This window comes from Coturnix japonica, chromosome Z, assembly GCF_001577835.2.
Source record: "Coturnix japonica isolate 7356 chromosome Z, Coturnix japonica 2.1, whole genome shotgun sequence".
Taxonomy (NCBI): Eukaryota; Metazoa; Chordata; class Aves; order Galliformes; family Phasianidae; genus Coturnix; species Coturnix japonica.
The window spans coordinates 22,310,838-22,336,461 of record NC_029547.1 but is presented as its reverse complement, the minus strand read 5'-3'; the positions used below and the strand labels follow the sequence as shown (position 1 = coordinate 22,336,461).

The 25,624-nt window shown below is 40.0% G+C and overlaps 1 long non-coding RNA gene across 1 annotated transcript; it reads left to right on the top strand.

The window, feature by feature from the left end:
* Nucleotides 1-445: 445 nt before the first annotated feature.
* On the top strand, nt 446-24,623 carry LOC107306040. Its single transcript, XR_001551967.1, has 3 exons — nt 446-755; nt 1,532-1,629; nt 24,388-24,623. It is a non-coding gene; the product is annotated as an uncharacterized LOC107306040 (long non-coding RNA).
* Nucleotides 24,624-25,624: the final 1,001 nt, after the last annotated feature.

The window sequence follows — 25,624 nt, the reverse complement described above, 5'->3', positions numbered from 1 at the left end:
AACTAATTTCTGACAGCCAGGGTGATTAGCGCTGAGGTACCCCTCCAAAGAGCTTGCCAGATGTTCCCAGAAGAGCACTGGGCAAGGTGTTTCATTTACAAATCTCAGTGCCAGGGTAGCATGCTCCCTCAGGTCCTGCAAGAGATCACTATGACACCAAACTGGGATTCAGAAGCTGGGTTTCTCCACTGCCATTGGTATCTGGGAATCCACTCAACTCTGTTTTGCACACAGATATAGTCTGAATTTTTTTAAGCCAAGATGGATACTCTTTGAAATGGTACTAATACACAAGGGTTTGTGTTGAAGTAATTTTCAGCTCAGGATTAATTTGAAAACCAGTGATTCAGATTAGTTCTGGGTTCAAGCTCACTCATTGTGAATGCAGGCTCTGACTCATGATCCTTGCTGGATTTAACTGAGGCACCACATATGATCTCAACCACCTGCAACAGCGGCTGTCTCTGCCGCAGAATGGCATGGGGCAATCCAGTCTTCACAAGCATGGCAAGATCAGCTAGTTTGAATCAATGCAGAAAGTGCGTGGGGGCTTGTACTAAAGAGAGAACACAGCTCACACTGTTCTGGTGCTGCTGTGAGGTGGGAGCCCCGCGCCCAGCTGAGAGGACAGATGGTGTGGCAGTGCTCCAGACTGCCTGGGTTGAAGCCAGCAAATGCAGTGAGCCATGGCCCCACAGGATAAGGGCAAGCTCTTGTCCTCCCATCCTCTCCTCCAGCATTGTAGTGCAGCAAAGGTAAGCAGAGTCCCCAGCGCTTAGATGGTTTCTATTTGGTTCCCTCCCAAGGTGGGGAGGACTATTTATGTTCATCAGAAAAAATTAACACAGTCTTCAGCTGTGTGGTGGGAAGTAGGCTGTTAGCTAAACAGGAAGAAAATTGTTTGGAAACTACTGAGAAACATTAAAGTAATTATTTACTCCAGGAAAACAGAAAGTAACGCAGCTGAGAGGTCAGGATACTCCAATGGACATGGAAGATTTGAAAGATGAACCACAGACTAAATTCTGTGCATGCATCTCAGCACATATAACTAGATTGAACTCATCTATTCATATTTGTTTTCATACAAGCAAAATCAACAGATTAAAATACTGACTCCTAAAGAGCTGATGCTGGGTTCTTTTATCTTGAAATTGGATGTGGACATAATGGTTGTATAAAATGTCTCTTTCCTAAATGTGCAATTGAATTCCTTGGGAGTACAGCTAAACAAACTTCTTCGGGTGCACAACAGTTAATAAGAAGAAATGTCTTGGTTAGGCATTTTCATGGGGCAGACTATGAACCACAGGGATGTAGAAGTTGGCAGAATCTTATGGAGGACATAATGTCCAGCTTCCCCACTCAAAGGATGGTCTAGCTGTTCATGGCCTTGTCCACCTTGTTTTTGATGGCCTCTACAACATTTTTGGGCAGCCAGTGAATGTTGGATAACTGTCATAGATGAAAAATGTTTGCTTGTTTGTTTTTACATTGAAAGGGATTTTTCTGTATTTTGTGTTTTTGTTAGTGGCTGCTGCTCCTGCTGCTTCACTTAATGCCAATGAGGAGAGTCAGTAAGGAGACCACTGCCCGAAATGCTGCATGGTTTGAAGGAAGAAGACTGAGGTAGGCTGGAAAGTGTACCACAAGACACTGCACTCATGAGATTTGCCTTTCTCCCCTGCTGTCTGGATGAACATCCATTCCACTCTCTCTTGCAAAACCTCATGAGACCAGTCCAATGCCTGCTATGCATTATTTTGAGTCAAAGCCTGTGGGAAGACGTGATGATTTCTATTAACTTAGCAGATACTGCTGAGGGGGAAAAAAACTAAAATGGACTTTTTAGCCACAAACATTTTACAGGACTGTTCCTGTAAAAGTGACTGAAAGATTTTGCCCCTATTACATGTTGCAGCTGTTTGATACATGCCTAACTCATTCACTGTAAAAAATCTAAAGCTTCTTCTTTTCAAGTACAAAACAAGCACATTTGTTTATTGCAAGGAAGTAAAAAAGGTGTGTTCAAATTACAATAAAAGAACCAACGTTTTGTTAATGAAAAGATAATATGCCAGTTCATATAATATGTAAGTTCAGCAAGAACTGGTTCCACTTCACTCTCACACGCAATCTCAGTTTTCCAGTGTAGTGTCAGTCCTTGTGAACATATAACTTCTTTTGCCTCTGGAGGCTGGGACTCACTGGATGCTAGATGGATGGTAGAACTAGTTCCCTCTGACTGTTATGAAATGTAAGATAGAAGACAATGCAGAACACTGACAGGTTTTTCTTTTTATTTGACATTTCCCATATGCCCCTGTTTGTTCCAGCTATATGAAATTATTTCTTAGAAGTCTGGGCTATGATGGCCCAGTCCTGTCATCTTGTTCAGTTATTGTCAATAAATGATATTGATTTCAACAGATATTTTGCCTGAGCTATATCTCAAAGCATATAGACTTTAATTCAAAGTGTATACAGCCAAACACAAGATCACCTAATGCTGAGCAGATATCAGGTTAAATTTCAGTCATGATTCATACACTGGCATGATAACAGAATTTCCTGTTGATATCAGCACAAAGTGTCTTCAGATCTGAAGCTCTGGTATTAAGGAGAGTTCAGACTTAAGAAGAAACACATGTCTCTGTAAGAAGGTGATTCCAGACTCCTATTGTGACTGAGCTTATTCTTTCTTTCTTTAATTTAACCTCCTATCTTCTTACAGCCTTCCTGGAAAAATCTAAGCCCAGAAATACTGAGTCATGTCCATCATACAACCCCTTAGTAATTCAGTTCTTCTCTAAACTTAATTATCAGCAAAAAAAAAACTGTTCAACCATGTTTACCATTGCTAACAAGCACATCTAAAGCCAAACTGAAAATGCAGTTTCAGTTTAGTTCAGCGAGATGAACAGAGTGTTCTGTTGACTCCAGTTTATTGTCTGATAGAGGCATTGTGGATCTCAGAGGGCTTTGGTCAGCACAGGGAAGCAAGTAGCAGAGAAATTTATTCTGACTTTGTCAGAATGAGCAGATTTGCAAATTGGGCTGGAAATCTCAGGAGCACAAAGTCTGTGTTAACATGCTTTGGCAGCAGTCTGGCAGAAGTGCAGGAATAGAACTGTTTACCATCAGGCAGTTCAGCATTTTCACTTCCCATCTCTGACCAAGAAAAGATTTCCAGAGATACTGAAATAGAGGGGCTGGCCTTGGGTCTCCAGTCACCAGAGGTGCGCACTCATCTTGTATCTATCTGGTGCCTGGAAAACAGCCTTATTTACACAGGTAAGAAGTCCTGTTGAATTCAAGATGTTATTTTCATGAAAGCTGTTTTCAAAACTGAAGCACAAATGAGAGATCTTATCAATTGCTCCTCTAGGCCTGAACATCTCGACTTCAGCCTGTCTGGAAAAGAGCTTGGGTTACTGGCTTATGACATTAAGCAAAATGTACTGTGGCTCATAATGATGATCAGGGATACCAGGGCAGCAGAGCCCGCTGGGAATTCCTCAAGAGTATTTAGTTAGTACCTGACTTCTTCCATTTGGATTCTGAGCCAGGAAATGAGCTTGGAGCCCAGACCAGACTAGACCTTTTCAGTAACACAAGAAAAAGCATGGCTGAAGTCCCACTCCTGTTGCTGACTTTTTCTGGTGGTTTTATAGTCTTTCTCCAGGGAACTTGGTTGAAATCTTGCCCACATGAAACAAGAATGTGGACCCTGGCTTCTGTCTCCCACTCTCAGCTGCATTTTCAGTATACTGTGCAAGCAGCACGGCCTCTTTACTTTGGAAGAGCCAGTATAGAAGTCAATTTTCAGAAACCAGCCAACCAAGGGATGGAGGCTCATGGCAAGCTGGGCAAGAGGGGACACCCTGTGAGTTACACTCCAGAGGAGCACAGCAGGGCTGCCCCAATTGCATATCTGTCCAGCTTGTGGCAGACACATACAGCACCATAGAGATCTTAATGGGAGAAATAAAAGAGCAGAAGAAATTTGGCATCTTCACAAGTCAGGCAGCAGCTGAACAGAAGGATCAAAATTTTGGACGCAGAGAGTTAAAGTGTCAGCCTCTGTGAATGTAGTTACTGGTGCCTAGAAAGAGATTAATTTCAATCTGCATATCAGACGTGCTTACTAGGAGAGGTGCTCTCAGTTCAGAGTGGGATTTAGCAACAGTGCTACAGTCAAAAAAATGTTAACAGCCTGAAAATGTATTTTGAGTTATGCTTTAATTATACTGGTGATAATGCTGTAAATATTAATGAAAATGTCAAGCATACAGCTTGGAGAAACAAAATATATATATCTTAAGTGAGACACAGTCATATTCTATCAGCAGTACAAAAATGGGTATTTTGGAGGAGTCAGAAAATGCTTGTGGATTTGACACTGAAAATGAAACTAGCTTGCATTAAAATGTAGCTTGAGCAAAAGAGAATTTTTTTTTACATATTTTACACTTTTTCTGTGAGCAGATTACAATACAGGGGGCTAGTTAATAGTTTTAAGAGAAAATAATCATCGAGTTATTTTCACATTTTGCACATGATGCTGAGCATGTTTGTAGCTTTATGGTTCTGAGTACAATGACTTTTTTATTTCTAGAATTCAAGTAATGTTTTAATAAATTTGTCTCACGCCTATTTCCTTATAAAGCAGCACAGAAAGGTCAAAGAAGGGGTTTCCTTTTATATTATGACAGCCCCCAGTGGGGTAAAGAATAAAAGTGGTTTATAAATAAAAGTCTCTTTCATCTGTCCTTTGATCCCCCCACACAACAAAACCTCCTTGCAAGTATTTTGCTTGACATAGTCATCATTTCATATTAGTTTCAAAATTTCTGCAAAACAATGTCTTGATCATTAGTTATGGTTAAACTCTTTTGGTAACAGAGAAAGGAGTGCATTGTGCAGGGATGGATAGAAGAGACTGCATACTGGTTTTGTTCATTATTTTCAGCTCCCCAGACCTTGATAAAGTAGGACAGAGATTAAACCTGCTGCATGTTTCAGGGCAGCTCCATACTTGGATAAAGCTTGAGTTACCTACAAGCATCATGTATCTTAACCACACTCTTCTGCTCAGGATTTCCAATGCAATTCTCTGCTAGATGCCATGAAAATGAGTTCTACTGGTGAGCTCTAGCTGTATGTGTCAGGTGCCTGAGGAAGTTTCTGTTGCCCACTGCTCTCCCAGCTCTGAGGAAGAAGGAACAGGAGGTACTCCTATGCTTCCACACCCTTCTGCTCAGTTCTTTTCTGGTCTCAGATGCATGGTGTTTTAATAATCACTACAGAGAATGATGCATATTCAGGCCATTCATCAACGGCCTGGACAAAGGGACAGAATGTGTCCTCAGCAAGTTTGCTGATAGAAAGTTGGGAGGTCTGGCTGACACACTAGAAGTCCGTGGTGCCATTCAGAAAGATCTGGACAGACTGGAGAGCTGGATGGAAAGGAATCTTATTTAGACCAACACGAAAGTTCTACATCTGGGGAGGAATAACCACACACATCAGTACAGGTCAGGGGCTGATCTGCTGGAGTGAAGCTCTGTGGAGATAGACCTGGGTGTCCTGGTGGACAGCAGGCTGGCCATTAGCCAGAAGTGTGTCCTGGTGGCCAAGAAGGCCAATGGGATGCATTAAAAAGATCATGGCCAGCACAATGAAGGAGGTGATCCTCCCAGTCTATGTTGCTTTGGTGAGGCCATATCTGGAGTACTGTGCCCAGGTCTGGGCTCCCCAGTTCAAGACAGATAGGGAACTATTGGAGAGAGTCCAACTGAGGGCTGCAAAGATGACTGGGGCCTGGTGCATCTCTGTTATAAGAAAAGGCTGAAAGACCTGGGAGAGTAAAGCAGGGCTTCAGTTGCAGAGCCAGCAGCTCACCCTGACCTATTCTGTGAGCTGACAATAAGAGAGCTTTTGGAAAAGTGAAAAAGGCCCTGTCTTTTAGAGATCTAACTGCACCTGAAAGGCAATTACACTAACATAATGAAATAATATAAATGAAACAAATAAAAATGGATATTTAAAAAGAGCTATCATTAACCATCATTAAATTCTTCCTCATACTGTAGCAATTGAAATTTTAATCTGTTTGCATCTTTTTATTTATGCTCAAGCTACATGGGGTTTGTTTAGTCCCTTTTCTCTAATAGAATTAATATTTACAAGTGCATCATTAATTTTCATTTATTAAAAACAGTTTTCCTGCAAAAAAAAAAAAAAAAAGTAATTCCAACCGATTATTAAAAACATACTTAAGAAGGCACAAAAAATATATTGATTTCAGGGATTTTGAATGGCAAGAAATATGTTTTTAATTACAGTTATTTTATTAATGGACAAGAACTATCTTATTAATAAATCTAAATTGGATATGTACTGAGGAACACTAATGCAAACCATTCCAAGAACAGAAATTAAATACATGTTGGTATATAATAAAGCTCTCGTATACAATTGAGGCGACTTACAAAAAGATCTTTCAGCTTTTGAGCAGACCAACAGGCAAGCATTTCACTGTCTTGAGTTCACAGTAAGGTCTTTCACATAAAGTATGTCGCATAAAAGAGCCCGCTTCTTCTTTCTGTTGGGATCACATGTTTGTGTAGCTCCATCAGCTTCCAGGGCATTGCTTCCAAGTTAAGACAGATCAAAACAAGATTTGGGCAGGGAAAGCTGAAAGCATCCAGCTAAAAAGTAGTAGAATAGACGTAAACTATCAAACATTGACCCTGAGAATGCATTGCAGTGTAGGCAGTTCATCTTGACTTCCCTTCTCTCTCCAGGCAGCAATTAGGTTGCCAACAGCTACAGAAGCCAGGAGTTAGGGAAGCTGAAGATGGTTGTGGACATCATCATAGACCAAAGCTCATCCTCTTGACTGTGCTAATATCTGATTGCAACCTGGGTTTGCAGTATGCAGAAAGCGAATCTTCTTCCTCTTACATTTGTTTTTGTCCCAACAGCATAACAGGTCACTTGAAAGCTGCCCATGCCTGTTATAGCTGCTTCTTATGATTCTCTTGTGCTGAGAAGCAGACTCTCTAATCCCATCTTTCACCAGAATACATAGCAAAGCCTCAATGCCCACATATGTGTAGCAGATTCCTTTTTTTTTTTTTTTTTTGAGCAGCAAGAGTTGCTTGCGCTTTCAATGCAAGCCTGCTATTGCTCATTTATATGGTTCCAGTAAAGAAACAAGCATATTTTGTTATTGTTTAATGAGGGGGGGTTATTAGACTGATGATCTGAGCAAAGATACCTCAAACCACAGCAGCATTTGTTTTGTCCTAGACATATTGGAATACCAAAAAGGAATTTCCTGTATTTACTTGGAATAAACAGTTTTCTGCAACAAGTATTAAGAATCTGAACACTGTTTAGAATGAGAAGTGAAAAGCACATAGACACAACAAAGCTGGAAGGGCTTTCTTGTTGGTTTTTGTTGTTGTTGTTTATCTATAGGGAAAAAAATGACTTTCAATTGTTCAGTGTCTCACAATCAGCTCCCTCCAAACTCTCAGTTACATGTTCAGCCTTTCTGATGCCAGGGGTAAGATACCAGTGTCAGGACACTTGTGTGGTCTAGTGGGAATGTCACCAGCATCCTGCTGGCCATGGGGATAAAAACACTTCCCTGGAAAGTAGAATTATTGCACTTGGCTCACAGGTGAGTTGGAAAGAGGGGTATATGCCTGTGTGTCTGGCTTGTCAAAGAGATGTCATTGTGCACTGTTGAGGCTGCTAGGGCATGGAAAGGAACTGAAGGCAGTGGTAGCTCCTCACAGCTCAGTAAAACCTCTCAGTACTTCAGCAGTTGTTTCTACTGCTTCCCAGGAGGCTGAGGGAGCTACTGCTGTGGTATGCCTTTGCCATGGAATATTTTGCCATTCTTGGGAAGGCAAGAGAGATGCCAGTGTATATCTTTGGCTTTTTAGCCACTGTGTCACCTCAGGTTCATAGGCTGGAATCTGGATAATACTGCATAACACACTAGAAAAATCTATAACCATGATCTTGAGAGATATTAGAGAATATTTGGAGAATTCTTAATGTTTTCTTTTTGTTGTTGTTGTTGTTAAGTATATCTGATAAGAAAATGATTGTTACATAAAATATGCCAAGTTATGATGACTTCGTACTGAAAAGCACACCGTGAAATCAGTCAGAATTTTTCCCAGTGTAAGGCCCAAAGAATTTTTGGCCTTAGGAAAAAGTGAAAGTAAATTAAAATCCAAATGCCAGTTGGCTAGATAAAGATGCACATTACACAAATTGCCTCCTGAACTTCTCTGTCTTCAAGGTTAATTTAAAGAGTATAGCTAGCTCTTGATACCTTGCCTGGTGCTTTTCTACAGCTATTCTTTCCATCTGAAAAAAGGCAAATCATTTGCTAATTGCTGGCAACCAAAAGCTCAGTACATGAGAATGATAAGCACTGAGGAAAGCAAATAATTTCATTGCTGCTGGCTTCACATCACACCTGATAATACACCAAGCATAGGTAAAACTCGGGGATAATTGTGAATCCACAAAGACCATACCTTGATAGGTCCTGGACTGCCCACATAAATTGAGGACATGGAAACAAAGTTCTTTGCAGAAGGTTGTCTACCAGTAATTGCAGGGCATATTTAGCTATTGACATGAAAACTGTTCATTTTCTTGGTCGTATTATTCAGTTAGACTCCTTTGCCATTAGTGTTGAAAAACTAAAAACCTATTCAGCTAAGAGAAGATAGTTCTTCCATCCACTTATTTCTTTACTTATTTTATAATTTAGCTATGTTGGGACTCATTCTTCAGAACTTGACATGCTCAGGAAAAAAAAAAAAAAGAGAGAGAGAGAGAGAGGGAGAGAAAGAAGAAAAAAACCCACAAACAACATAAAACAGATTAAATAAAAATAACAACAGAACAGAAGCACAAGAATTCGCATGTAAGTAGACTTGTGTCCATAAAACTGTATATGGACTGCATATGCATTTGCTGCATAACAGCAAATAGGACTTTTTTTATATGCAAGTACCAACATTAGTGGAGTCCTAAAATGGATTTACACAGTGATAAAGAAGCTACACAGTGAAGTTACATCCAGTGAATGTTGCCTTTTCTGAGAAGAACTGGTTAGATTCCTCTCCAATGCAGTGTGCAACGTTTGGCTATTGAGATCTCATTTCAAACAAAGTATTCCACTGTCCAGCTCTGCGTGAACAATGAATCCCAGAGGCTGAACAAGACAAATAAATCCTGGGAAGGTGGAGCAAGTGATGACTCAGGACCCATTTGAGTTCAAGGTGAGGACAGGGCCCACAAAAGTCAAACAAGACTGTTTCAAAACATGAGTCCTTTGTCCTGCATGTTCAGTTACCGCATCGGCTTAACAAAGCAGAACAAATCAACACACCACAGCTGAGCTGTGTGAAGCTTCTTCTTTGTAGGGAAACACACAGGGAAGCACTGAAACTTCCACTTTGGTGAGTGCATCTACAGATGGTGGATAGCAGCTGAGAGGATGATACCAGTATCTTTGTTGCTGCCGAGAACACATGGCTTTTTCAATAATTTGCCTGGTTTCAAGAAAAAATAAAAATATAAAAGGAATTAACAATGACATTGTGATCCAGAAACCTGCAAAGCCTGAAGTGAAATAGTCAAATGTAAAGTTTTGAAACAGAAATACAGAAAGTGCTTGAGGTCAGAAAGTCAAGGGTTTGAAGTCACAGAGGCAATCTTGCATCCTTGAAAAGAGAATAGGCATAATTCAAACAAAAGCCAAGAGGAAACCCAGACACAGATTTTGATAGAGAAAGAGAAGAGCATAATCACATGCATTGGCATCTTTGGGAAGATTTGGTGTTGCGAAGTTCAGCCAAACAAATGCTGACGGTAAGAGCCTGTCTGCATAGGGTGTGGATGGGAGTGGAGGTGTCCCAGTAAAGATCATGATAGTGCTAGGGCCATCACTATGCAATTGCTGCAGCAAAGAAAGGAGTGCAACAATTTCTTGGAATTGTGCTTTGCATAGAGAAATTTACAACTAAAGTAGTTATCTGAATGAACAGACTTAGAGCACGCCTGCTCAAAAATATTCAAAGAACAACAGATGCAAATCTTGAGAGAGCCTGAGAAACTGAAGGATTTAATTAAAGAGGCCCCAGTTCTGAGATACTACAACAATAAGCACAAAAGTAGCTTGTCCATGGATGCATCCCAGGAGAGTATTGGCACAATCCTCTTTCAATAACACAGTTGAAGCTGGAGACAAGTGGCTAATGCATCATGGTCACTAACAAAGACTGAATGTAAATATGCTGAAAGAATGAAGGAGGCCTTGGCCTTAAGCCATGTCTGTAAAAAAAAAGTTCTTTATTTATGGGAGACCAGTGTTAGCTGAAACTGACCATAAACTACGCACAGCTAGTGCCAAGATAGGCTTGATAAATACCTCCTGGAGAATACAGAGATTGTGTGGTTTTTTTTTCCAGCTACAAATGTATGTTTTACAAATTGAGTAAGCCTGGGTGAGATTTGGTGGATGCAGACAAACTCTAAACTTCATATTATATAATTTCCAGACATTGATTATGGGTGTACCGAATCTATGAAGGAACAGGAAAACTATTTACAGGCAAAATGTGTGCTCTGACTGTCAGTATCATAATGAATTTGTGATAATAGGAAAGGCAACTAAGTCTTCGTCGCAAAGCTGCCAGGGCCATATTCCAACCTCATCTATTGCTTCAGTGGTGAGGCCTGAATTAGTAGTTGTGGATTTTTAAGGAAGCCTGAATGGAGAATCCTAAACATGTTATAAAAAGGTAAATGAAAGTCATTAAGGAATGTGAATTCATAGAAAAGGGCTAGACACAGTTGAAAAGTCAACACTGGCATAAAAGAACCCCACAATATTATTAAATAAACCTGCCCATGCCAGCAATACAGACAGCCCCCTACAAAAGAACCCACAGAGGCAGCAAAACAGAAAGAAGTTTGTGTAAATCTTCTAATTTTTATTTATTATATTAAAGAAGGCTACACTGAAAGCAGCGTCTCCTATTATATTATGTTGGCCCAAAACATCAGAGGCAGATGTTGGTGGTACAGTAGTAGAGGTTGAAACTTCCTACCAATATCCCATTAAGTTTTGCTTCCTTATGACAGATGGCAGCAAAGTGGTACTCTGACAAAATGGTGTCTGACATAGAAGCAAAGGAGCACCACTGAATTCCTCCATGTGAAAAAAAAAAAAAAAACAAAGAAAAAGAAAAAAAAAAAGAAAAAGAAAAAGAAAGGAAAGGAAAAAGAAAAAGAAGGAAAAGAAAAGAAAAAGAAAAAGATAAAGAAAAAAAGATGAAAAAGAAGAAAAAGAAAAGAAAAAGAAAAGAAAAGAAAAGAAAAGGAAAAGAAAAAGAAAAGAAAGTAATAAGGAAAGAAAAAGAAAAAGAAAAAGAAAAAGAAAAAGAAAAAGAAAAAGAAAAAGAAAAAGAAAAAGAAAAAGAAAAAGAAAAAGAAAAAGAAAAAGAAAAAAAAAGGGCACCTACTGACATTCATCAACATTTGCTGATCGTTTCTGGAGACCAGACAGTGGAAGTGAGCACAGTGAGGCAGCTGCTGGTGCTTTTCAGCAGTGGTGAAAGATAAGCTGTGTTCTAGATAGCCATGTGGATTTTGTTTGTCCCTGGCAAAAATGCATAGCTAATGGTGGTGACTGTGTAGAAAAAGAGTGTTTTGTAGCTAAGAGTTTTCTCTAACAAATACTCTAATTGTTCTCTTTGTGTTTTTTCATGGAAATAAATATGAGGCATTGCTAATTAGAACGCATTATTAGTAGTAGTAGCAGTAGTGTTAATTATTATCTCCACTACATGACCTTCCTAGGAGTTAATGTAGCCAAACAAGTGGCCTGCACCTCACTGGTGTGATTGCTAAACAAGTGTAGGAAAGCTGCAGAATACTGGAAGAATAGTTCATGTAATTTTTATCCACATTGACACAGGAACACTTGCTGAGATGATAGAAAAACTGTTAAGAAAACTTGCCAATGATTTCTAAGTCAGCAACCAAGTCCAATGAATACAGTCCTTAGGGAATACTTTCTGAAGATGTCAGTTAATTTGTAGTTAGCAAGCCTCATATTTTTTACCATTGTTGCCCCTAAAGTCCTGTCATTAGTCAAACATCTGTTTTCACAGTTAAAACGGACTCCTAACCCCCACCCTGGAGAAATACTTGAAAGTATTAATCCCAGTGGCAAATGCAAAGAACACAGAGTACATTACCCTTTTAACCTCTCTGGGCTCGGTAAGCATGGTAAGGTGCCTTTTTGGTTTTGTTTTGCTTTTAATATTACATATGCAACTTCAGACTTCTCATTTCACAGAAAGTGAGAGAAATTTAAGTCTGTGCAGAATGGGGAACATTGCAGCATTCATTCAAAGCTTAATCATAAGCATACTGTGATGGTGGAGAAGGCTTGGAATAAGGCCAGTGGCTGTGCAGCATGACCTGAGTGTGGGCTTAGGGTTGTGCAGCTGATCACTAAGCACAGCCTTTTACCACCCAATGGGTACCCAAGGTCCTATCAGAGACTATCAGCAGGTCATTATTCAGCCGTTGGTGAGTGTGTCTTCATGGGCAGAGAGGTGCTCTCCCTCACTTGTTCTGTTTAGTGAGACTGAAGGAAATGAAGCACTTGAGATATGAGGTTAGCAATTAGCTCCATTATCGTGAAACTGCGAAATAGGTGAGATGTCACACTGGAAATTAAGTTTAACATCCTTTTTATGGAGAGGAGCTGGTGACTTGAGTCTCCAGCAGATAAAACAGATTCTGATTGTCATATTTCCTTTCTTCAGAGTTTTAGTCTTTCCTCCATACTATTCCTTCTATAATACAGTTGTGCTTCATTGTTTGTTCTTTCCTGGGATACTACTTAGAGGTACTCAACTGGAAAACAACAACAACAACAACAACAACAACAACAAAAAACCAAAAAAAACCCCAAACCCAATAATATGCATTTGTTACAGCAACCAATAAACACATAATTATATCTTTCGTGATGCAGCTCATTTGAAAAGAGTTAATCATTAATTTTCTTCTAGAAATGGTATGGAGAATGGAGATGTCACCACCATCCTTCATATTCTTCTGTGTTTAGCTCACTCATGGTCATAGATCTTGATCTGAAACAAAAAATCACTGCTGTCATTTATTAACACCTGGTGCCTGACATAAAAATTTGCACACAAAACCAGTTGCAAAAATGGAGCAAGCTTTGTAAAAAATCTCAGGAGACCCTGTGGTCTAACACTAACAGTTGCGGAAAATGGCATTCTGATCATCCATGGGAAATGAAAGTTAACAATTCTTGAACATCAGAATTAAGTAGGAAGCTTGAAAGTCCTTAAGCCATGAAGAGTGAGAGAAGTACTAAACTGGATTGCAATAGAGCAGGAAGAAAGCTTGCACCTTGAATCTTCTGTATCACTGCAGTGAAGAAATGGGAAAATACTAGAAGAAAACGAGATCTCTGTATCCACCATGGGAATGATCTGTCTCTGACAGAACCTCAAAATGTTGTGGTGTTTTACTTCATTGTTACTGTTCAAACACAAAAATCAGAAAGGAGTTTTGCATTTGCTTGGGAAAAAAATTCATTTGTTGGCAATAATTCAAAAGTTAAGGAAGATTTATACACCAAAGTCCCATTTTGTATTCCTTGGGTAGAATCCCAAATTCCCTTCACTTTCACCTCCAAGGAGTCATTAGCATTTATCAGGTAAATAATCTGTAAAAGGAAGATTATATGCCCATAAATCCATTATAATTACATTGATTTCAAAAGGTTTTTTGAAGATTTATATCCATGTTGCTGACCTCACAGTTGGTAAGCTTTCTAAGGAAGATTCTAAATATTTCCTCAAGAGAAAACAGCCCTTACCATGTGCAATTTTTTTTTGTTCTAAACGTCCTCACCTTCCATCATAATGAAGTATTTTGTATAAACACAACATGAGGTAATGACACTAACTGAGAAGAAAAATAAATTCACACTGGAGTATCACTCTGAAGTCTTCTCACCTGTTTTCTATTAACTCAGACCACCATCTTAACATTATTTAGCACAGTATTCTTACTTAATTCGGGCCATCTATTCCCTCCTTTCTTTGTCTACCTGACAAAAACCTTTCTTCTCACTGCATTTTAATGCCAGGCATCCAACCTGCATCTTCTCAGATTCTTCAGAGTAAACACTGATAGAAAGCACACTCATGGGCTACTTTCTGTTGCACATCTGGACACTAATGCACACTTTCTGTGCTGATGAACCATACTGAAGCATCAGCTCAGCCCTCACAAAAGCTGGATGGAAGCCAGTAACATGCTGCAGATACTGCTATGGAGAAGCTAGTAGAAGTCCTGATTGCAGATTCTTAAAGCCCATTGTGCTGCTCTTCCACTGATAACATCTACCCCATTATTACTTACAAAGCAATACATAGAGTAGGTATTGTGACAACAATGATAACAGAGTCTACAAAAGACATTCATTTACTCCTTGATGCACAAGATAAAGCAATACTAACTAAATGTCTACATGATCGGTCTTAGAAATGTCTCACATAGTTATTGTTTCAAATATAGTGTTACTGCTTTTAAGATTGTGTTTGCAGAGACGTAAATAACAATCATTAATACTCTGGGACTTTTGGAGAGAATAAGCATCAGTGTGACTATTGTGTGACAAACTGGAATTACAAAGGCTTCAGTTTGCTACAATTAAGTTCATTTATTCATATAAGGGAGGTGTGTATAGAGGCTGTGCTCAACGTAGAGAGCTAACAAGTGTGGGAAGTCCGTAATAACATAGTGAAACAAAGTGGGTGCACTGTAGGAGCCCTGACACTGGGGACCATGCTGTGAATCTTAGATCAACAGCCTAACTAGAAGTGCCAAAGTACTAAGAAGCACAGCTGAAGAATGTGGGGAGAGGAAAAAAAGAAAAAAGAAAAGAAAAAAAAAAATCCAGAGAAAAATAAATGTTTGGATGAGAAGAATAACATAACAAAACCGTGTGATCAGATATGACAAACATCTGCACAGCCAGATGGTTCCAGCACAGGATCAGCTGTTTGCTATGTAAATACGGCTTTTTCTTTCCTCTTCTTACACCTCACCTGAGGTATTATTAATTCTTACATATCACCATTTTTTTTTTAATTTCTCCTTTTTGTTTTAACAAAGAAGGTGAGAAGATACTACAGAAAAAATATTCCCTTATCTGACAAATCTTTCTGCTGGCAGAGACAGATCCCAAGATGGTGAGCAGAGTGTACTGTGTGTCCTCACCATCCTTGTCAGTAAGGGAGATGGGAATCCATCATATGATAGTAGCATCATATCACTGATGGATTCTAGGGTCGAGTGCCACTTGGGGGAGTAAGGAGAGGTTGTCCCCAGGGGATGAGTAGTGAGCAGTGGTCCTAATGAGACAGTCCAAAGCAACCCTCTATCCCTTCCTTTCACAAAACAACAGGTTTACTAGTTAACATCCCCTTTAGGTTCTGCTCTGTAACATGGAGATGGATTCATGTGAAGATTCTCCTTTAAATCATCCCACAGTCAACCTAGCACATTCCCAGCCTCAACATGTGTCCTTCTTCACCCATCCCCTTTAATAATTTTCCATCTTCTCTTGCAAACATAAATGTAATCTCTCACGAGGAAGAAACGCAAACACTGGGCTCCCAGTGTCTGTTAATGCCTCCAGATGTTCTCCCATTTGCACTGCAGGGTGATATGGCAAGAACGCTAAGTGTGACTGCCTGTGTTCCTCTTCTCACACAGACCTCATTTCTCAAATTCCAGTTTGGTTCCCACAGGAAAACTTCCTGAAGAAAAAAAAGAAAACTTTCTGAAAGGCTTCTCAGCTCCTTCCTAGTTCATTTTAAAACTACTCAGACTTTTTTTAAAAAACACTGGGTTCACATTCCAGACCCTTCACTTTTTGAACTTGCAGATGTTAATAAGTGGACCTAGGATGTTGTTATTAGCTTGAAGTTTGCTACAGAGCCTGTTTTCTGTACAGGTGTCCAAGAGGACCAGCTGAAATATGACAAAGAAGGTGCTTTGTGCTTTGGTTGCTATTCCTACAAGAAGCTCATACATGTGAAATTATTATTAAAAGTCATCAATGGATATTCAGTTACTGTACCACGACCTAGCTGAAGAATAAGACCCATTTCAATAACAAAATGTATTGCTGTGAACCTGCACACACCTGCACAGTAACAAGAAGTACTGGTTTTAGGCTGACTCCAGCTCGGGTTTAGGAATGCTGATCAGTCTGTGCAGTGTCATAATTTTGGTTTTACTTCATAGCACTTTCTAATTATCTGCACTGTTTTTCTCCTGTTTCTATAAGGCAGTTGTCTCCTGTACAAGAAGGGACCATCTGGGCTACAAAACATGTTGGCTATGACCTGAGTGGCACAGTTCTGTAACATCTCAGAAGCTTATGAAGTAAAACTAAGAAGGCAGGAAACAGTGCACAGGGCACACCCAGCAGCAGCAGCACATGTGGTCAGGGAGTTGTTTGCTGCTGCTGATGGCACTAGCTGCTCACACTTCTCTAGTCTGGCTCCTGTGATGGTTCACAAAGCTTGGCATAAAGTGCACAGATGAGGTGCCATGAAAACACAGCTGCCTCTGCTCCACTGGGTAGCAATCAACTAGAACAGAGTAGAGGACAGAATGGGAAAATTAATCTAAAATGCTTAGGAATCAAACTGAAGACAGTATTGTTGGGTCCTTCTGAGGAAGCCCTGATGTCAGTGGATGCGATGCTGGCTGCCAGCTCTGGACATCCACTAGTAGAACAGCACTGCAGTCTCCAGGAGAGGCTGATAAGAGCGTGAGGCAGCTGGGATCATGCTGATGCAGCATCTCACAGCTCTAGCTTTCATCTCTAAGTCTCTGACTCTGTAGCTAAAACCCATATTCTGTACCCTGCTGAAATCAGATTGTGTTATTCTCAGCTTGTTTTGCATTCTGGTCCCAAGTGCTTGTGATTTTGCTTGAGATATCCACACTTCTCAGGGACTACTTGACTGATAACGCTTCTCTGATGCACTAAATAATTATGAAAATATTCCAACATAGCAGTATTGTCCTTGTTCTAGTATTCGAATAAACTTGCTGGTGGTTTTATTCCCAGTTTATGCAAGACAAAGCTTCCTGCAGGAACTGAAGGCATTGGAGGGTACTTAATTTATGCACTCAATATTGAAATGAGGTGAATAACCACCTTTTTGAAGTTCTGCCTTCTGGCAAGATTCATGTAGTCTGGTTTCACCTCGTTCAAAAGGTTTAATGAGACATGGATCTCATGTGCATGCATTTATGGAAATAGAGAGAAGGGCTGTATAGAGCTAGGAAGCATGAGACTGTGAGAAAGAAAATAGCTTTGTGGGCTGACCTCAGGTATTCCTCACCTATCAGATCTCCACATGCAGAATAGGTGGAGCCAGAAGAAGGTAAAAACATAGGAAGGCTTATGTGCCTACAAGCCTATGCATTTTTCATTGACCAGAAAGCACTGTTACTCTTTCCTGACTTTACCCTGTTTGTGTTTCATGACTCTGATCCATTTATAAAAGTGTTTGTCCAAAGCAAATCATGCTTGGTTTTACGGCAACAGCTGGGGACTGGCCTTACTGCACTGAAACCTGCCTGAGGGAAGCACAGTGGGTAGCAGCAGACACTATCAGCAGCAGGACTCTGCAGTGGAAGTGCTTTGTTTTGGCAGGTAAAACCATGGGAGAAGAAGGTTGCAGTAGCAAGTTGTGGACAGGGCACCAATAGAAAGGCTTATATTCCAGGTAAATTCAATCAATGTAAGGACTGTGGAGGGTTTCAGTTTGTTGATTTTGAAGTTATTCATATATGGGACAAGCTTCATGAGTGTTCTCAATCTTAATTAATAATAGGTTGCCTCAGACTTCAATCAGCAATCTACCCAGTTCCTTCTCTATTATATTTCTAATTTTAGATAGGTTTTTCCAATTCCTATGCCATTTACACAGAGAAATAATAACAAATAGCTCTAAATTAAAAGAACAGTGACTCAACAGGGCCATTACCGGGTAACCACATCTCTCCTAATACTGATATTCTTCTTTAGTTGTGGTATTCTGGGCAACCACATACTTAACCAATGCCTAGTGCTGCCCCTGCCAAAAACAAATCAGTTTCTCCTCTGGATTCACAGACACATCTTCTTTGCTATTGAACAGCTTACTGAAACCTTCTTTTTACTACTTCCAAGCAGTCAGCTAAGGTGTGCTAAAAACTGTTGCTTTCCAAGTCATTAATCTGAAGTGACCTCTAGTTTTACTTAGCTGTTCAATCAAGAATCACAGATCTTACACTATAAATCCTAATGGGATATTCCCAAAGTTCTAGAAAGGAAACTCATCTAGGCAATGGCAGCTCAAGTTAGAAATTCATGATCTCCAGAGAGATGCAAATGCTACTACTATTACTCTAAGCCTGGGTGTTATAGCTCCAAAAGAAGCAGCAAGAGAACTTGCATATGTACATTTTGTTTCCAGGGATATTGCAATTTCCAGAGCTGGACAAGTAACTAATAATGTGGTTTTTAAATGATGGTGTTATGTAACTTAGTCACTGTTTGAAAGTACACTGTGAAAAGTCTGTAAGGTAAATCTTATCCTACAGGCTGTGGACAAGCCATTAGATATAAACATTTGATACTCCAGACTCAGCTCCCTCAGCAACGCTATTTTTTCTGTGCTCTGCTTGGACAAACAAAATATTTCTAATGAGTTTTCTTCTGCAGATACTCATAATCCTGAATTATATTCCTACTTTCTGCCTTGAGTCAGCAATGTTTGCCTGAATTTTGCTTTTCTGGCAAGTAGTTTAAAATGTACTTCTGTTGGCTACAAGTGTCACTGCAAATGCAAACAAAAGAGATACAAAACCATTTTAAACAAATGGAAAAGATGTGGTGTGATAATTCTTCTCAGACAATGCTCACACAATGTCGTCCTATTATTGCTTTAGCCTTAGAAAGCAAGAGAGATTGAACTTGCAAAATCCCTGAAATAATTAGGCACCTTTGAACACACTGAACAGTTGGGAAACTATCATGAAATTTCTCCAGGTTGGTGTATTTTTGAGGTAGCGAAAAGTGCAATAATTAGCATAGTAATTTCTAATGTTTATTTTTTTTGTAGAGCTTGTGAGATTGTTATGTCTCACTTGCTGAGAAGGTGCCACACTCCCCAAAAAACTAATCCCAGTAATGAAATAAATATCAAACATTGCATATATTTTAAAATAATTGTCCAGGTTTTCAATTTTGCTTGAAAATGAGAATTCTCTTTTTCATGAATCATTGGATATTTCTCTGGAAACATCCTCGATGTATTGATCCCTACTATACAGCAAGAGTATTTTCTTTGTCACTATACTCTTTTTTGTATCTCGCTTCTTACAGACATACACTGAATTACCATTAGCCCACATGCCTCCAAATTTCCAGCAGGTCTGATCTCTGTTGTGTTGGCTCCATCTCTTAAAAGCCGTGTTTTCCATTCAGTGGAATTTGTTTGTTTTACTCCTGGCAGCATGTCTTCTTCAGTAGTTCCTTGAAGCCAAGGAGTATCTTGCCTTCTGCATTTAATTTTAATCACAGTGTCCTTAATGGGGATCACATACAAGAAGATTCCGCTGAGGCACTTGTATAACTTTCTACCCCAGAGTCTCATTCTGAAACAGCCTTTGAGCTCAGAAATAAGGAGGGGTTACACATACTCAGCACTCCAGAAAAGCTCTTCCAATGACAGTCTGGAGCCATGATACTTAAAAATGTCCAACCTGATTTAAAGGTGGAAAAATAGTTTTAAAGGACAGTGCTTTGCCTCCACTGCAGTATAGTGATATCTCTATATGCTACTAGCCCACAGTAATCTTCTCCTGTGAGCAAACTTACTAATGATTATTTGCATCAGTTTCATAAAAAAATAGTCACTTTTTGTATCACATAAACCATTGTCATAACTAGCTGAATGCATTATCCTGAATAAAAATACTAAAGGTGAGAAGGGAAAAAAAAAAAAAAAGGTTTTCTCCTTGCTAAGTAATGGACATATTTTCTTACCTTTAACTGAACCAGATAAATGCTCTACCACATTCTACTGACATTTCTCTGAAGGCAGGTGCCTTGCAGCTGAATACACATGCTAGGAAAACTACTCCATGCACACATGCTATAGGTCCCCACTCACTCTCACTATCCGTTACTATTCTGACAGGTCAGGGTAAAGCAAACCTTTCCCTTTCTCATTCCCTGATAATGTACAGTTGGGAACATACATACTTCTGTCATTTCTACACAGCCATAGGAGTGAAAAGGATCGCTATGCAGGCCTTCAAAAATCACTTAGCTCCTTCCCCATGACTGATTTCCTATTTCTACATCTTCATATATATATATATATGTATGTATGCATATATTCTATAATCTAGGAGACCACAAGCACATCCTTGCCAATGGAAGAGTTTAACTGAGATATTTAGTATGAAACATCACCCAGGTAACCATTACAATGAAATATCAGCAGATTCAGACCCGACCAACCCTGAAGTACGAAATACAGTTGAGACTCGCCTTGTTTCTCTGATTACCTCTCAATCATTTGCTACAGAGGCAACTGCAGATTTCCTAACCTGTTTACAGTGAGACATATTATGTAGTACCTAAAAATAAATTGTATTGTAGCCCTCAATTTTGCAACTGTCCCACAGGAAAACAGAGCCAGGGTTACAAACTTTTGCCTCAAGCAAAGATAATTAGGAGAAAGTCTGTAAGAGCTGCCAGTATCTCTTTCTAGTAATTGTGCAAAGTGGGAAAAAGCTGCAGGCAAATTGTCCTGCTATTTCCATTAGGTGAATAATAGAAAATGTCAGCCACTTTTGTGGTAAAGGGTTTATGCTTTGTTTCATTAGATCTTTACTGAAGCTACTAAGACAGAAAATAGTTGTTGTCTGACACAGTGGTATCTGATCAGATGTATCTTATCTGCCAAGCAAAGAAGAAAAAATAAATGACTTACCTACATACAGTTTTCACTGATTTAGATAATTTCATGCCCTGAAAACCCATTATGCTTGTCCAGCTTGATTTGTGTAGCACAGCACAAAGATACTTATTTGTAATTCCTCTGTCAGGTCCATATCTTGTGGCTGAAATATGACACAATTTTTTGAACAACTTTTATTCTTGAATTAACAGATCTGAAGTAACTGTGAGTCCCTCACGTTCCTGTAAAAACCATCCCAGTGCTCAACCATCATCATGAATATCTCTGCGGATACATCCAGCATCATCCACTCACCATCAAATCTTGCTGTGTTTGTCTCCTACTTTAAAAACATCTATCCTATGAGAAAATTGTTTTCCTGTATAGGCATGCATCAAGCACAGTAAATTAATCTTCACCCTCTTAATCTTCACCATCTTAATCTTCACCCTCTGTTTGAGAATCTAAGTAGGTATGTCTGCATTTCCCACTGCAGGACAGACCTGCCAGATACTACAGTATCTTTTTTTATGTTCTCTGTTCTCCTTCTAACTTCCTATTTTGTCCTGAGTTGTAGCTATCAGACTGGGCACAGCCTTCCATGAATGGAACCCTTGCATTTTTGAATAGAAAAATAAGAGTACTTCCACTCTTGTTCTCAATATTCCCATCCTTAGATGCACCCTGTTTTCCTCACAAAGAATAGGGAAGGATCTGATGCCTGCTTGAGCATACACTCAGGTGGAAAGCTGGTGTATTCTGCAGCACAGTCCTTTGACCACATGTGGGCTCAGGGCTGAAATTGGTCCATCAGTAGCATCACCTCTATAGCTGAACAGTAGCACTACATGTGCAGCAGTTTATCCCTGGTGTTCATATGCAAACTTCTGAGTTTACATCCAATCTACATTTGCTACATCTCTATTCTGCATGTCAGTGTACTAATGCTCACTTGAAAATCGCTCAGGACCCTAGATTCAGGAGCAAGGAAAAGACCCAGTCCAGCATACTTCTCTGCAGGAAGACTCTCATTTTTTTACATAGCGTGTGTTAAGGCCCATGGAGCTCTGCCTACAAAGAGAATTTGTAGAGTATAAAACCATTCTAAAACCTAGCACTTTCACCATTAAAATCAATGAGATGTTTGACATAGATGGAATTATCCTCATACATAATTGTTTGCACTACTAAAGTCCACAGTGCTTATCCTAACAAAGAACAGATAAGTGTAGAAAAAGAAATCTGGTAGATTTCCTAGAAGGGAAGTCCCTGTTTTACAATGAGAACAACTGCTGTTTGCAAAGGTCTGCCAATGCAAAGCCAATTATAGGACTCAAACCCAAGTCAACAAACTACATCAGAATTTAAAGAGTGGCAATCTTCCCCTTCCAGAGCAGGGTCATATTTGAGAGAGAAGTCAGACTACAGGAGGCAGACAAAAGGCTGAAAAGGGGAATTGCCACTTAGACACATACAGAATTGCTCTAAGGAGAAAATGTCACCTGGGAGGGAGTGCAAAGTCTACTGAAACAACATAGAAAACCACAGAGTAATTCCATTCACCTCAGTAGGCTTCAGATCAGACCCTGAATTACACCTTTGATTTAGTTCAACTTGAAAAAGTTAGAGTGGTATAATTCTTTCCCTGACTCACCAATGCATTCTGATATAAATTTCAGGACAGTGCTATGACTGTTTTGCAGATCCCAAGTGTCTTTCAACACTTGAAAAATGATTACTTGTGCAGCATAGCCCTTGAAACCCTATGTCCAATTTTGCCATGGGAGAGTGATCACAGTATATTTCACTCAGAGGCCTGGTGGGACATCAAAGGCCATCAATGCATCAGAACCCCAGTGGTTCCACTGCACGGCTGGGGATGCATTGGAAAGGACACAATAAAGGGATACTGTATGAAAATAGCTGCCATTTCACAAGCATATGCCTCCATTGTAGAAAAAGATGCTTTATGCAGTCTGTCACAAAAGTCGTGCAGACCATTATGCATAAAATCAAGACACCATCCTATATCCATCATCTTTTGAATAACAGATGACTCTTCTCAAAGAAAGCAGCACATCTAGCTGAAGTGCACAGGGTCTTTGGTCTGTTTATATCTGGTACACCATGGGAGACTGTTCAGCACAGCACTGGGAGGCTCTCCATGACGCCAAGGCTATTTGGATCAGAGTCTCAATACAAGGCTCCTACTCTCAGCTGTTCTCAAATAGACCTGTCTGTATCCTGCCACTACATATTTCATTGTAGGAAATTCCTGTGATAATGGTATAACATACCACAGCTGCTACTCAACATCTCTTTCAAGCTTTTACCAGTTGCTGGAAAGAAAATTATTCTTTGCTGAAACAAATAGTGTCATCCAGCCCTAGAATGAAAATTGCTGCCTATCCCACTCAAACTTCACAGGCTGGGAATTTCCTTCTAGCATCAAAGCTTTGAAAGACCTCCAGTTCTGAAATCACATTTCCTTTTAACATTCACACATGTCAGTGCTTTGAGATAATGACTTGTGAAATCAATACTGTAGCACACTGGGTAAGTAAAAATGTTGGCACATACCTGGAAAGCAGTGTGTATGATACACAAATGTCACATCCTTCAGGCTTCCCAAACTTGTACTTCTGTGTTTGTAAGAGAAGGACTCAAAGAGGTCTCAGATAAAATCAGAACCCCTTTGGTCTGAGTGCTCCATAGAGAGTGCACAAGAACCCTTTTCCTCAAAAGTGTATGCATAAAGGACAGAGCAAACAGGGAGTCAGGTCTGTAAAATGTCAAGCTCAAAGTCAGCAGCAGAGCCAGGATTACATTCCTACAGTACAACTCTCGGAGGTCTGCTGCACTTCCCTCACCTTTTCATAGTAAACATTTGTGATGCCTCCATTGAAACCCTGAGATCAATGACCCCTAGCTTCCTCTCCACCTCAGCTGTTAAATACAGCTCAGGACCCAAGCACATTCCAAAGTGAGAAACTTAGGGTGGCATTGCAACTTCCAATAGCACTAGTTACTAGCTCTAAGGCATGCCTGGTTTCACGTGTTAGGGTGGCAAGACACATGGTATTAAAACAAGAAGTGATTTATTACCTCCAAAGCTTCTCAAACTCCACAGATTACTGATCAAGATTTCAAGGACAACAACAACAAAAAAAAACCCAATATTGTATTAGCTTTGCTGCTGCAGAAACAGACCAGCAGACAGTAACTGCCTGTTCTTTCTTTCTCCCTGCAGCCACCCATGTCATGTTCAAACACAGACCCTCTGACAAGACACCTGGAGCATCTCATTGGGCCAGTACTGCAGGTACACAGCCAGGGATTCTGGCAGCTCCACACCTCTGCTTACACTGTGTACCTCACACTGTGCTCATCCACACCACCAGCACCTGTACTGCTGCCAAACAGGGCACAGGACACTTCCCATGGTTTTTGCAGATGCTATGCAGCACCCAGCAGATAATTTTCATGTAAGGCAAGAACAAATCACTTATCATGGGTCTTCTGCTACATGAGCTTTCAGTCTTTCAAAGTGCTAACCAGTCATTTTTCACATGTCCTGGGATGTGCCCCAGTGAAAGATAACATCATCATCATATGCATTAGCTGTACCACAAAAGCTACTGCAGGAACCCAGGTAAAAATTGTAGCACAGTGTATTTTCCAGAGCACTCTTCCTGAACATTAAGGAAACTACCCTAATGTGGGACAAATGATGGAGGTTACGTTTACCAGACCTCGGAGACTAGCAGATAAGTAATGCTTCCCGGGGATGAACTCTGAGGCCAGGTGCAGGGAGTTAGTGATAAGGCCGCCTTTTATGCCTGTACAAATGCAGAGAGCCATGCACTGAAAGCCACCATTAACCTCTGGAGGCTTAATGAGTTACGTACCTAACAACAGAACTTTTGAAGTAGCTACATACCATGTGGAGTATAGCAGAAAGGTGGGTCCTGCTTGCATGATTTACTGCCACTGCGATGTGGAGGAAAAATGTGTCAGTTCTGTGGCTGCAATCCCCATCAAGAGCCCCATTAAAATCAGTTGCTACTTTTCTGAGACAATAAGGATGTGTTGTTTTGGAGGAAAAGGTCCTAGTACTCATCAGATGGGGCGTCCAGCAAGCCTTTCTGACCTGGGACAGACTAGCTTGGGACCCAAATGGTGCTTTCAACCCCTCAGCATCCAGAGAAGCACTTCCCTGGGCCCTTCAGTTAGGAATACTTTTTTCTCTCTTTCATTTTATAAAACTTGATCATCTCTAAAAGGTCAGGAAATTAAAGCGTTTACTGTTAACACTGAAATTTATACTAAAATTATTTTAGAAATTAAGTAAAAGGCATTGTGCAGATATCCTTTAATTGGTAATATCTCCTCTCTGTTCTTTACGTGAGTCGCACTTTTCAAAGCCCCCAGCTGCACTTGGACCCATTCAGCTAGATCTAGGGTTGAACCTCATTAACACATCAGGC